Genomic DNA, 14085 nt, shown 5'->3' on the forward strand with positions numbered 1-14085 from the left:
AGCGGGGCGCCCCGGGGCTGGGGGCGCCGGCGCGAGGGCAGTTTGGCGGGGACGGAGGACGCGCGTTTCCTCTCGGTGCACGTTCTTCCTCCCCGTTTTAAAGACAGTGACAGCATCGGACAAGTATCCCGGCGGGCCGGGCTGGGAGAGCGCGTCAGCCGCCTCTGCCTAGGGAGGGAGCCGGGGCCGGGGCCGGGGCGCGCGGGAGGCGGGCCCGGGGCGGGGTGCGGGCGGGGCGCGCGTCTGAGCAGGAGCCGGGGAGCCGCCGACCGGGCCGCGCCCCGAGCGAGCCTCGGAAATGCCCTCGCCGGGGGAGCGGCCGCCGGCCGCCCCGCGGGCCCCGAGGAGACGCTGAAGGTCGCCGGGGAGAGAGCGCCCGGTCACCTGACCCCCGGGGCGCACCTAGGCGGGGCGGGGCCCATGCGAGGCGGGCGGCGGGGCCGGGCGCGGGCAGCGCGGGGCGCGCGGAGCCGGGGCGGCGGGGACGCGCGGCGGGCGGGCCAGGGCGCGGCCGGGCACCGCCGGCGGCCTCGCCATGTCCCAGCCGGCGGGGAGGATGCATTGCCGCAAGGCGGGGATCCGCGCCGCCGTGGTGCTCATCGGACTCCTGCACAAATCCCGAAAACAGAATAAAGAGAAAAGGTAAAGCCTGGCAGCGCCGCCTGCCCCTTCCCTCCGCTCTGGGGCTGAATTCCAGTTTTCTTCGGGGTGGACTTTTCCAACGGGCGTTTAGCTCCGCGTTGGATGGATTTTCCAGGCGCCGTCGCGGGGAGCGGGTTCGGAGCTTCGTCCCGGACACTTGCTGGTCCGAGCAAGCCCTGGCAGGACATTGGCTGAGTCGGAGGGCGGCTGGAAGGCCCATCGGGGTTTGTCCTGGACAGAGGGGCATCGAGTCCTTCGCCCCCAGTCCCCGCATTTGCCAATCGCGGCGCCCTTCCCGAAGCCTGCAGCGCGGGTAGCATTGATCCCGCTCGGGCGACAGTCCCCGGCTCAGCCAGAGTGGCTCAATGCGCCGGCGATGCCATTTGCTTCTCTGCAACTTGGCTGAGCCCGCGAGGTGCCCGCCTGGCCGGGATTCGCTCGCTCCGCGCTCGCTGCCGGCGAGCCAGGAGCAAGTTCAGAGGTTGCTGTCCTCCTCCTCCCCACTCCGTGTTTCTGTCTTTGGGTTCTCCTGTTTTTGACTTTTCCCCTTTCTCAGGTTTGTTCTACTGTTTGCTCCTGGGTGTTGAAAATCGTTCTCTCGGGCTATTTCAGAGACGCTTTGGATGACCTGTGGGGAGAGAGGCACGGGGTTTAGGAAGGTCAAAGGAAGTTTTGGGGCAGCTTCCTGGGCTCCAGCCCCCAGCTGCAGGCCTGACATCCATCAGATCCCAGGGAGCTGCCCACACTGGTTGTTGGCACAAACCTTCCTCTTCTGCTAGGGTACATGGCAAAGCTTCCCAGCAACTGGGGGGCATTGGAGCTGACTGCCCACAGAGATGTTGGGGTAACTCCCAGTGGCCCTTCTGGATCCTAATTTCCAGAGGAGTTTTGGAGTGGTTAGTGCTGCACTCTGCATAAGACAAGGGCCAAGGCAAGGGTAGTGGAGCCAGAGACACCTAGCTGGTGACTGGCAGCCTCTGGACTTGCCCAGAAGCTGGGTGTGCCTGGGGGAGATGGTGGGCAATGAACAGGAGGGACTTGGAGAAGATGGCATGAGTTGCCCTTGTGGTGGGGTTGTCTCCCATCCCTCTTGACTCCACAGTACAGGATGAATCTCAGGTGAAATGATTTAAGGTGGTTAAGCATGAAATAACATTGCGTCATCTAGTGAGAAAGTTCTTCCCTTTTCAGTTCTTTACTAATCCTTGTGATTTTGTGATTTCTTCAAGGGGAAAGTTTCAGGTTGGTGCTAGTCTGGTATTAACACCTTTTTGACACTTGCTATCTTGCTTTTGTTACAAAGAGAGAGCAGACCTCTTGCCCAGGCCAGGGGGACAGTGCCTGCCTAGAAAGTAGATGGTTTTGTTTTGTTTTGTACTATTTATTTTTAGGATTTCCTCCTAGTGATGGCCAGTGGTATTGAGTTTGAGTTTTCCATTTGTAGTAGTGGTGATATAAAGCGTCACTTTACATTAAATGTATAAAGTTACAAGAATGAGTCTATTTAAAAGAAATAGTAGTAATAATGGTACAAGAGGTATTATGCCATATTATTGAATATGGCAGAAATCCTGAAGTTGGTCTAGGAGTGGCCAATGTTGAAGACACATGTGTCTAGCAGAAAAGGCCGCCAGTAGATCTCTGGAGCATAATGCTCTAGGTCTGGGCCCCATTTTCCCCTGAACTTTGATTCCCTTCCATTCCCTGCCCTTCAGCATTTTAAATGTAGAAAGGGGATGAACCAGGCAACCTTCTAAAGTCAAAGGGATGTGTGGATCTGAGACATCCTGGGCCTACTGTGAGGGATGAGAAGGAAAATGAGCTTCACAGTCTTGACAGAAAGTCAGATGCATCAGGGCAGTTCCTGACTCTGAGTACAGAATGTGGGGGTTGGGGGCTAGGTTTGGAAAAGCCTCTGCACAGGGAGCTAGGAATTCTAGTCCTGGCCCATCTGTTGACTGTGATGTGATGATAGAGATTTAATTTCCCTGAGCCTCAGTTTCTGCCTCTGCACAATGGGCTGGTGAGGTTCCTGTAAAATAATGTGGGTTCTTCACCCTCATGCAGCTGAAAGGTATGAAGTGCTGCGTGAGGGTGAAGAACTGCATTCATTCTTCTCCTGCTTGGCCTGTGCCCCTGGGACCAAGGTATGATGTCTGGCAATGACAAACCCACTGGTAGTAGGCAAGTGCATGAGCCAAGGAGGCAGCCAGGTGGGGATGAACCTGGACAGAATCTGGGGGGGATGCGGTGAGGAACAGGGAAAAACCTGGACTGAGGATAGGGAGGGGTTGATCAGGACTAGGATGCCCCAGGCCATGCATCTTGTCTTTCTTCCTGGATACACTGTGCTGTTCCCTGCAATGCAGGCAGACATTGGTGGCCCTCCTAGCCCCTGGATGTGTCCCATTCTGCGGTTGTTCCAGCCATCCTGATGGCTTTGACCATGAACTTAAACTACCCAAGGAGAGAGGGAGACTGGTTTCATTTTGGTGCTAAATGATCTTTGTTTCCTTTGCTGTATCTGGAGTTTCTTTGTCTTCAAGCATCTGAAATCAGTGCAGTGCACACTATTGACCCTTCTCTGTGGGCACCAGCTGGCTGTGGGGGGTCTGGAGCAGGCTGCAGCTGCCAGCCTCTCTTAAGTGCTCCCCAAACTCCATGCTGGATGTTAAATTTGCTGAGTTCTTTCTTCCTCCCTGTCTCATCACATGGTCAGGTCAGAATCAAGCCCCTCCTCATCCTTCCCAGAAGGCTTGAGCCGTCCATTGTCCATCGATCTTCCCAGCACCTCTAATTGACAGGCTTATGCATATAACACTCTTGGCTCTTAGCCTGCAGGGTTGAAATGGTGGGGTGTGGCTTGCAGTGATGGCCTGGTGGTCCTTACTATCTTCCTGCTCTCTCCAGGCCACTTGGAAATATTGCATATTAGGGGGCAATTAGGTGTGCCAGGGAGGATGGTAATGAGGCAGGTATCCCATAAAGGCCCAGAACCAGGAGACTCCTAGGCACTCTTGGTAGATCCCCAAAACTGTGCTCAAAGCTCCAGTCTCAGTTTGCCTCTTGGAGAAATGGGTGTGGTGCTCATGAACTTGACTTGACAGTTCTCTATGGGAGTTGGGGGGCAACCTGGGGATTCTGCCTCTTTCTGACCATCTTCCAGGGGTTCTGTCACACGGGATCCTGCAAAAGCAGTGACGTGTTTGAGAGGGGATTGGATTTGAGCATGGTTCCCAGGAGGCACCTAAAGGAAGCCTTCCTTGGAGACTGTAGTTTGAAAACCACTGTAGTAGTGATTTCTCTTAAAGCACTTTGACTTTCAGATCCTGCTTTCTTATAGACATGGCAGATGAGGGTAAGGTCCAGAGCGCCCCTCACTGGTAATAGAAGCAAGTGCCCGGGAGCCTGGCCCTCTGAGAGGGAAAACAGGCACCTTTGGTGGGAAGAATGGAGGCAGAGGGATGCACTCAACGTATGCACGTTCTGAGAGATGTGGATAAAGTCGGCGTGGCATTGAGTGTGATGTCCTGAACCGGAGAAAGGTCAATTGGCATAAATGAAAAAGCAATCCACTTCTTATAGGGGCTAGTTATTTTAGGACACCTCCGATTGTGGGGTTTATGAGAAGGAAAATATGGATTCCCTCATCATTCAGCCAATACTTACTGGCAGGCCCTGCGGGGACAAGAGTGAATCTAATGACCGTGACTGCTCTGTTGTGGAGTATCATGTCTAGAGGGTTATTCCAGTGTGGATTATTAGAAAAAGCCTATCCTTAGTTTTTAGAACAAAAAAAAATTTTTTTTAATTGTGGAAATTCTCAAGCATACAGGGAAGTAGAGAGAATAGTGTAACACGAATTCCCAGTTTCAGCCATTACAACTCATGGCCAATCTTGTTTCATTTATTTACCAACCCGCTCCCCACAGGATTATTTTGAAATAAATCTCAGACATTAGATCATTTCATTCTTACATATTTCAGTTGCTTCTTAAAGATAAGAATTCTTTTAAAAAAAACATAACACTATGTTTATTATCATACAAATTAACAATAGTTTCTTAATATCATATTGTCAGTGTTCAAATTTCCCCAAATTGTCTCAGAAAAGTTTCCAAAAGTGTGTTTTGAATCAGGATTCAGACAATCCAGTGTGTTTGGTGATATGTCTCTTAATCTACACATTTTCCTCCTCCAACTCTTTTTTTTCCTTACAATTTATTTATTGAAGAAACTGGATTGTTTGACTTGTGGAGTTTCTCACAGTCAGGATTTTGTGGACAGAATACCCTGGTGTCATTTAGCATGTTCTGCTGTCCCCTGTGGTACCTGTAAATTGGCATTTAGTTCTAGAGGTGCCATCAGATTTGGATTTGACTTTTTTTTTTTTGGCAAGACCACACTGTTGGAGGTTGTCTAGATGTCTGTTTTTGTGAGGTTGGCACCTGTTGACTGATTTGTTCCTATGGTTTGAACCTGGTGTCAGGGAGGATACTTATGTTCTGGCACTGAAGACAACACTAGGAGCTGGCTGCACATGAGATCTGAGCCTGTGGGTTGTCCAGGAGTCCCGGCTATGGAGTCCCAGTGTCACAGTGCTGGAAGGGACACGAGGCGGGAGCCGATTCATTCCCTCTCCCCAGAACAGATGGCTGCTTGTTCTCTCCTTAGGAGGTGGCTGGGTCTTGCCCTTTCTGGAAGTGTCTGTCTCCTGCCCTCTCTTGTCTAACATTTGAACGCCACCCAGTTGGCTGTCATTACTTTAAAGAACAAACATCTTCCTTTAACCAGCTTCCCATTATTAATCTCACTGGGAGTCTGAGGAATAAGACCTTTTGAGTTTAAGGGACAGAATTTGAGGCATAAATGAGTTTATACGATTCCTCTTAAGCCACTACTTTAGTCTTCTATTTGGTCTCCTTGCCTCTAGATTCTCTTATCCATTCTCCTTATGGTGGCCAGAGTGGAGTTTCAAAAATTCAAATAAAATCAAGTGTCTCTCCTGCAGAAAGTGCTCTGTAGGCTTTCCACTATACTTTAAATGAATTCAAACTCAGGCTAGCCCGTTAGCTCAGCTGGTTAGAGTGTGGTGTTATAACACCAAGGTCAAGGGTTCAGATCCCGGTACCTGACAGCCATCCTCCGCCCACAAAAACTCCAAACTCTGCAGCTGGGCCTACCCTCCTGCCTTGTCCTCTGACCTTACTTCCTACCACTTCTCTTCTTGCTCACCATGATTACCGCACTTCTGCTGCAAAGGCCTTCTTTCTGCTCCTGGAACATGCTTAGCTTGTTCCTGCCCCAGGCCCTTTGCACCTCCTGTTTACACTGACTTAATTGGCTGGTGCTTCCTCATTACTGGACTCAACTCAAATGTCATCTCCTCCAAAAGGCTTCCCTGAGTGTCCAATCTCAGCAGCTCACTCCAGTCATTACCGTTTTACCCCAATTTATTTCCTCCATGGCACTTATCACTAACTGATATTATCTAGTTTATGTAATAAATAAACAGTTTATTGGCCCTTCCCTCCCCTAGAATGTGAAATGCCTGAGAACAGGGACTTTGCCTTTTTCAACTCTGGGATCTCCATTGCCTGGAACAGGAGGCGCTCGATACGCACTTCCTGAAGGAAGAGACGGATACTCAAGAGACTTGCTGACTCCTCCGATGAAATGTGCCCAGTGCAGGTTTCCCTCAGGTCCTCCTAAGTACTGCAGTGCCCTCTGATGCAGGTTTCAAGGTGCCCTTTTCTTGTCTGGGATTGGGAATCTCTCTCTTCTCCCTCCTTTCTTCCCTTCCAGAAGAGATTTGGAGAGAAATGCAAATGATCACTGGTACATGTGTGGTTCTGTTGTTACTTCTCTCACCCTTTCCCTGCCTCTGCATCAATTGGGACCCATAGACATGAAGTGCCAGGCTCAGTTCTGACCATCTTGAACTAGGGCCAGGGCTGTCCTTGCCTCTGGGTTCCTAGATCTTGGGGTCTGGAGCTGCTGCCTAATGGGTAGAGGCAGGCTCCCTCCGTTTATGCCAAAGAGGGGCCAGTGGGCGTCTGAATTAGTGAACAGTCACCATTAGCCAATATGTATTTTTTTTAAAGTGCAGTTTTATCTCTTTGGAGCCCACGTGGTGCACAGATGGCAGCTTACCAGGATGTTGCCAAATACGGGGCTTGCCAGGCCTGTTGGGTTAAACCAACGAAAATCACTTCTGTGTACACGGGGGCTGTCGAAGGGCCCAGGAAGTTTCTCAGTCATTTTAGCAGATGAGCTCCCCACTGCTCCCCACTCCCCTCCCCCAGTCCCCCACGAGCTGAGTTTCTTTGCCTACTGAATCCATAAAAAGTAAATGAGGTAGGCAAGATGATTTCAGGTGGACAAGTGCTTTTTATTTTAATAGCTATTTTAAAAAATGAATTCTGGCAAGTGATACTGGTTCTCTATGTACGATAGTTACATAACATTTTAAAAAAGCAAATTTGTTTAAGTAAAAAATTGCGAGTCACTTTAAAGAAAAGTGTTAAGAGAAGTAATAGATGATACAGGGATTTGGGAGAAATTGCGAAGATGATGCGAAATGCCTGAGGTTTAGGGTTTGTTTTTTTTTTTTTTTTTGGTTGGCTGGCTGGTATGGGGATCTGAACCTTTGACCTTGGTGTTATAACAATGCTGAGCTAACCGGCCAGCCTTGCCTGCGGTTTAGGGATCGCTGTTGGAAGGAGGGGGCCCATTTCTCTACGTTGAAATGATTCCAGTAGCACCAATGTCCCGGGGTTGTTGAAGGTTGAATAGTTGTAACAGCCCAGTACCTTTTGAGGCTTACTATTTGCTAGGCCCTGTGCTAAGGGCTTCCACACATTTCTGTCTTAATTTTACCGGTTACTATCTCTGTTTTCCAGCCAAGAACTGAGGCTTGGAGGTGGAGCAGTGTGCTGGGGGCAGGGTCAGAGAGGAGGAGCAGGGGTCTCCACCGGGCACTGTCTATTACATTATTCAGAAGCCAAGATAAGCCCTTGTGCAGTGACAGCCTGGCTTTTAATAGTGCTTAATACATGCTGTTGTTGTCATTTTTTTTTTTTTTTGTCTTTTTCGTGACCGGCACTCAGCCAGTGAGTGCACCGGCCATTCCTATATAGGATCCGAACCCGCAGCGGGAGCGACGCTGCGCTCCCAGCGCCGCACTCTCCCGAGTGCGCCACAGGTTTGGCCCTGTTGTTGTCATTTTTAATGTATCGAAGTATAATGCATATATAGTAAATGTACAGATCTTAAGGGTACAACTCCATGAATTTTCACCAGTGTATCTACCTGTGTAGACACCACTCAGATCAAGGCTTAGAACTTTCCAGCACTCCAGTAGCTCCCTCAGGCCTCTCCACAGTCTGGTTATGAGGTCAGGCCCTCACTGGAAAGTGAGGTCAGGCCCGTCACCCTAGGGTTTCCACTGAGAGTGTCTGGGGGGTACCTGGGGTAGGCCTTATAACCACGGTAAAGGGAAGAACGTGGCTGGCATTTCCTAAAGTGGGATTCTGAGTGGGGAGTCTTGATTCGGCCCTGAAGAGGATGGTGTTAGGGAATCCACACTGGTTTCTATGGGTAAGTGAACTTGGTTTGACCTTCCCTTCTCCTTCCAGACGCACTAGTGGGAACCTGGAGCCAGTGCTGTGTTTATTTGCTGCCCTTGCAGCAAGGGTGGATTGAAAAATTGTCACTTGCTTTTAAGCTTATCAGTTATGAACACTGTTTCATGAAGGCTAGAGCTCCAGCCAAGTCCTTCCCGGAGCCCTCCAGGGGTGGGCAGCCTGGCTGGGGGCTGGGGACGTCCCTGGAGACATGCTGGCCCCATGTGTGTCCTGAGACAGCTGACTTCACCGGGCCTCTTGTTTAGTCCACTTCTCTGAAGGCAGGAGGGAGCAAACCCATTGATGAGAGCCGTCCCCTCCCTGTCCTTTTCCCTTCCTTTACTGTAAAGATTTTTTGCTGTAAAGATTTTTTCCACCCACACTGCTGTGTGGGAAGATCAGGGCACTACAATGACACCTGTTGTCATAAGTGCTTACTCTGGAGGGTAGAGCAGTTGTAACAGCCCCACGGGGGAGGCACATCTCCCATCCTTGCCTTATGGCGGGGCCCTGTTACACAGTCCTGCAAGAGTGGAGGTAGGACCCCCCTCATTTCCCCCATCCTGTCCTACAGTAGCATGCTGTCCTGTCTCTGGAGAGCAGGGACATCAGCACTCCTGTCATCTAGGGAGTTGCAGTCTGAGGCAGAGGTCAGAACCTGGTCCCCGTAGATTCCTCAAGTCTTTAGGCAGCCTCTGCTCTGGGCCAGGCACAGTGTGGGCACCAGGCAGGGGGCTGCACCATCACAAAGCCTGTCCGGCTAGAGCTCCCATTCTTGAGGGCCTTTGTTAGGCCCACATACATTTTTTTTTTCCTTTTAAGCTGATATTTTAAAATGGAAATGTTCCACATTACAAATCTATTTTTCAGTCATCTCTTGAGAAATCGGAAGCTTTGGCAACATTGGCTGGCCTGCCTTCCCTTGTCACACCTAAACTGCCAGCTGCCTGCTCAGAATGGGCCTGGTGCTCTCCTGCTCATCACGGTCCCCCACACCTGTGCCACCTGCTGCACCCCTGAGGGATGGGATGTACCGTGTGGCAAGCGGGAGACCGGGTTGGCAGCTCTGGGTAGAACTTTCTGGACACAGAGACTGGGGGTTGCGTCCAGCCCTGTGTGCCCTTTGGCTTCCCCGGTTTTGGGCAGGTCCACTGTGATTGGAAATGTGGGTCCTGGCACATTGCTGGGCTCCCTGTGGAATGGCCCCTGTTGATTTGCCTTTGAATCTTCCTCCTCCTTTATCCTCCTGAATTACCCCCAAATTAAATAACAGAGATTGTGGGAGGCTGGGTATTATAGTATAGAAAATCAGGAATGACTGGAGAAGGGACAGGGACAGGAACGCACATGGAGCCCTGCTCTGGGCATGCGCTTGGCTGGCTCCCAAACCTCACCTATCTCATTTCATTCTCTGCACAACACTTACTATCATCATCTCCATTTTACATAGAGGAGAAAGCTGAGGTTCAAAAGGGGTGGCATATCCAGTGTCACTCAGCTTGTATGGCAGAGCTGGGCTTCAAACTCAAATCTGTTTGAATGCCAGTCTATGTCTGACCCTGGCTGAGGTACTTAACCTCTCTGAGCTTGACTTTCTATGAAGGGGATTGTAATGCAGCCCAGAGGATACCAGGTGTATGAAAGAACTTCAAAACATTAAGAACTGTGGCACCTTAGCACCTTCTCATTATTTTTTAAGGAAAGGACCAGATGGGTCTCTGGGGCAGTTGGGCTTCTTTTGAATACTTGGTCTGAGCTGGGGGGATGGTGGTGCCTAGAGCTGGGGAAGGGTCTGTCCTTGAAGGCTTCAGATAAGCTGCAAGGTCTCCTGGCTGCTGTCCTTACTAATTAGAACAGAAACCCTTGTTTCTCTATGTGAACGGGAAGGTCCAGGCTGCAGCCCAGGTTACCTGTGCCGTCTGTGTTTTAATAGAACATTTGTTTTAATAAGATATTTAATCCGCGATGCAAAGGCAGAAACAGTACGTAAATCAAGAGGTAACTGAAACAGGCTGTCCGAAAACTAGATCTGGAAGGCTTGAGTGTTACATCAACAAAGGCCAATTACCGATAGCTGAGAAGGTCCCCCAAGGGCATGGCCATGTGGAGGCAGGACAGAGGCTGTGGCACAAGTGATGGGAATAGAGACACCTGGCTTCCACGTCTCTGTTCCTCTGACCTGTCCCCCCACCCCCTGCCATTCTGGGAAGTGCTGCCAGCCCCCCCTGCAGCGTTTGCTCTTTCTTTCCCCTGCATAAATGCCAGTGCAGGCAGCAGTCCTGCTTATAAATGGGCTGCGTTCTGAACCTTCATGAGTGCCCTGTTTTAGCTCACTTCCATCAAAACTTGTGCAGTGCCCGATGTGTACCAGGCACTGGACAGCAGCCTCCAGGAGAAGAGTAAGTCACTGTCCCTGCCTCAGGCAGTCTATGCTCCAGAGGGAGGGACCAGCCATGTACTGTGAACCCAAGACTAAAGAGGGTGGGTGCTGGAGAAGGGGTGCAGGGTGCCCTGGAGGCCAAAAGAAAGGGGAGACCACCTGAGGATTGCCGTGTGGAGTTGGTGGCGTTTGAGGTGGGCCATGGAGACTGGACAAGATTTCTGAAGGGAGAGATGGAGAGGGGAAGTACGTCCTCATTGAACAGGACAATGCAAGCAAAGGAACGGAGGCAGGAAAAAAGTAGACCCCAGTTTGACTGGGGTGTGGATTTCATATTGGGGAATAGTGGGAAATGAGGCTGTCAAGGTGGCCTGAGGCCATTTTGTGGTTGGTGCTGAGTGCCCAGGAAAGAAGGGCAGTCAGACAACAGGAGGCTCCCTGCTCTCTGTCTCCCCTACATTTACATGGCAGTTTGGTACCCCACTTAGCATACAAAAGCAGATCCAGCCAGTATTACACGTGAAACAGAGTTCTACAACATTGGTTTTATTGCGATTCTATTAAACAGAGGATTAGGGCCAGAGGGTCTTTGTATTGGAGGGGTGGTCGATGATACCCCCAAAATGACTCCTATTCTCATTGATAATTTAACTGAGTTAGTCAGGAACCTTTTGGTTGCAAACGACAGACCTCAGTTCAAATTAACTTGAAGAGAAAAAGAAGTTTTTTGGTTTAGGTAACTGGAAAGTTCAAGGGGTACAAATTCAGGCATGACTGGATCCAGGGCTTGAAAGGTGTCCTTGGACACTGGTTCTCTCTCCCGTCTCTAGGCTATGCTTTCCTTCAGGTTGGCTTCATCCTCGGATAAGTTATCCATATAGATGGGTGATGACTGCTCCAGGCTTACATTCTGCCGGTTTAGCAATACCAGTAGGAAGAGCAAATCTGTTTCCCAAGAATTTCAGCTGAAGTCTCAGGGGCGGCTCACACTGGACACAGTGGGTCACATACCCATCCCTGAACTTTGGCCAGAGGGGTGGGATACACTGATGAACCAAGTCAGGGTCTTGTGCCCACTCCTGGTTCCAGGGATAGAGTGGCTTGTGTGAGAGAACGGGAGGGATGGGTCATCCGAGGAATCGGGTGTGTTGCTATCAGAAGAGCAGAAGATGGAATCTGGTCAGGAGGAAAACCAATAGCTGTCTACCCTGGCCCTGGTGGTTCAGCTGGTACTAGTCTTGGCTCAGTCTTGTCAACTTGGTGGTGGCTGCAGCTGCTGGTTCCCTCCCAGATGTAGGGATGCCTCCTTCTGCCTCTGCTGGGTGAGGTGCTCTTTCTTCTTGGCTGATACAGCATCTTGGATCCCCCAGTTTTCAGTGGAAAACCCACTGGGCTCCCTTTTCCCTGAGTCCATCCTGAACATTGAGGTAGTCAGATGTGACTGTGCTGGGCTGCATCTGGAAGGACAGGCTGGCTCTGCTCAAGGGTGGCCCTCAGTTCTGGGGTTGGATAATACTTGCCCATTCTCTTTTACTGACAACCATCTTCTTGCTGTGTCCTTGCATGGTGGAAGGGACCAGGAAGCCTCTTTTATAAGGGCATTAATCCCATTCATGAAAGCTCCACACTCATGACCTAACCACCTCCCGAAGGCCCCACTCCCTAATACCATCACATTGGAGATTAGGATTTCAACATATGAATTTTGGGGGGACACAAACATTCGGTCTGTAGCACACTTATGTGAGTTACCTTGAATAAGCAAATTCATAGAGGCATAAAGCAGAATAGAGGTTACCAGGGGTTAGGGGGAGAGGGAGTTATTGTTTAATGGGTACAGAATTTCTGTTTGGGATAATAAAAAAGTTCTGGACATGGATAGTGATGATGGTTTCATAACACTGTGAATACTACTGAATCGCACATTTAAAAATGGTAAAAATGGTAAAAACAAGAAACCCAAACAACCCTTATTCAGAACATTATTATGTAGAACAGAAAAAGAGGGTGTTTCTTTGGTTGAAGATGGTGTGGGCTAGTGGGAGTGGCTCTAGCCTCCAGGAACCCTGAGATGCCTGTGCAGCCAGAGTGCCTTGGGGAATCCAGGGAAATTACAGTCTCCCTTTCGTAACAGTCCATGTTCTGAAGTTGAAGGTCCCCAAGGGCTCTGTCCTTCCCAAGTTCACACCCCCTCACGGATGGTCATGTGTTTTAGGGGGAAGGTCAGGCCCAGGGAGCAGGTGCCTGAGAGACTGAGCCACTTTGTGTGAACTCTCCTATCATCCCGACATTTCCCTTTCTTGCATTTGGGGGCTCATGGAAAGCTCTTTGCCAGTGTTGTATGGGGCCTTCCTGGGAGGCCAACAGGGTAGGGGGTTCTTTGGGGGTCTCAGCAAGGGGCCCAGGAGGAGCGTGGAGAGGAGTCTTGGCTCTTGGACATACAAATGGAGGGCTTGGATTTAGCAACCACAACGTGGACACCCTCAGTGACCTGCCAGTCCACCCTGAGATGGGCAGCAGCTATCCCAGGGTGGGCTGACCACAGAGCAGGCCTCAAGGGAGGGCATCTGTTCTGCCTCTGACCACCACCTGGTCTCAGAACCTTCCTCTAAGCTTAGTCTGGGCTGCTTCTTGCCAACCTAATTTTTTAAAGAAATGTTTATTTTAAAATCCATGTTCCTTGCAGAAAATTTGGAAAAAAACCAGAAAAGTACAAAGATTAAAATAAAAAATCATCTGCAGTCCCAGATGGGGGATGGCAGAGATAACCATTATTAACGTTTAATATGTTTTCTTCTGGCCCCCCCCCCTTTTTTTTTTCTTATCTAAACACACACCTTCCCACACAATATATTTACATCTGTTTCTCTGTATTATTTAAAAAAATTGAGATTATGCTTTATGTACAGTCAGGACCCTAGGTGGCAAGTGACAGAAGCTCAACTTGAGTTAGCCACACAAAACGGGGATTTATTGGCTGGCATAACCCATCTGTGGAAAGGGTCGGTTGGGCCTCAGGAACAACTGGATTCAGGACCATTCACAGTATTCATCTCTGTCTCTTGTCTCTTGTGCTGGCTTTGTTTTCTTGGGCCATCTGTTGCCATGATGTTGGATCCGGGGTTGTAGACCATTGTGGGCTAAACATCTTAACTTCTTTTCCTCCGGAGAGGAAAGAAAGCTTCTCTTCCACAGCTCCCGTTAGATAAATTCCGTGGAGAAGTTCTGACTGGCTTGGGTCATAATCTATCTCTGAGCCCATCCCTGTATTAGGGGTGAGGGTGGGGAACCGTGATTGGCCTGGTGTGAGTCGGGGGCTCACTCTGTGGTCAGAGTGTGGCTATTACGATTACAAGGGTCCTTTCCAGTGGGAGAGGAGCAGTTCCCTAAAGTAAAGGTGGGGAGTTTGAATACCAGGGGAAGATGCAAAACTGAGTC

General features: G+C 50.1%; 1 protein-coding gene across 1 annotated transcript in view; it reads left to right on the forward strand.

The window, feature by feature from the left end:
* RAP1GAP2 (RAP1 GTPase activating protein 2) overlaps window positions 1–14085 on the forward strand; it is a 215970-nt gene that overhangs the window by 80269 nt on the left and 121616 nt on the right. The window lies entirely within an intron of this gene.

This window comes from Cynocephalus volans, chromosome 10 (assembly GCF_027409185.1).
Source record: "Cynocephalus volans isolate mCynVol1 chromosome 10, mCynVol1.pri, whole genome shotgun sequence".
NCBI lineage: Eukaryota > Metazoa > Chordata > Mammalia > Dermoptera > Cynocephalidae > Cynocephalus > Cynocephalus volans.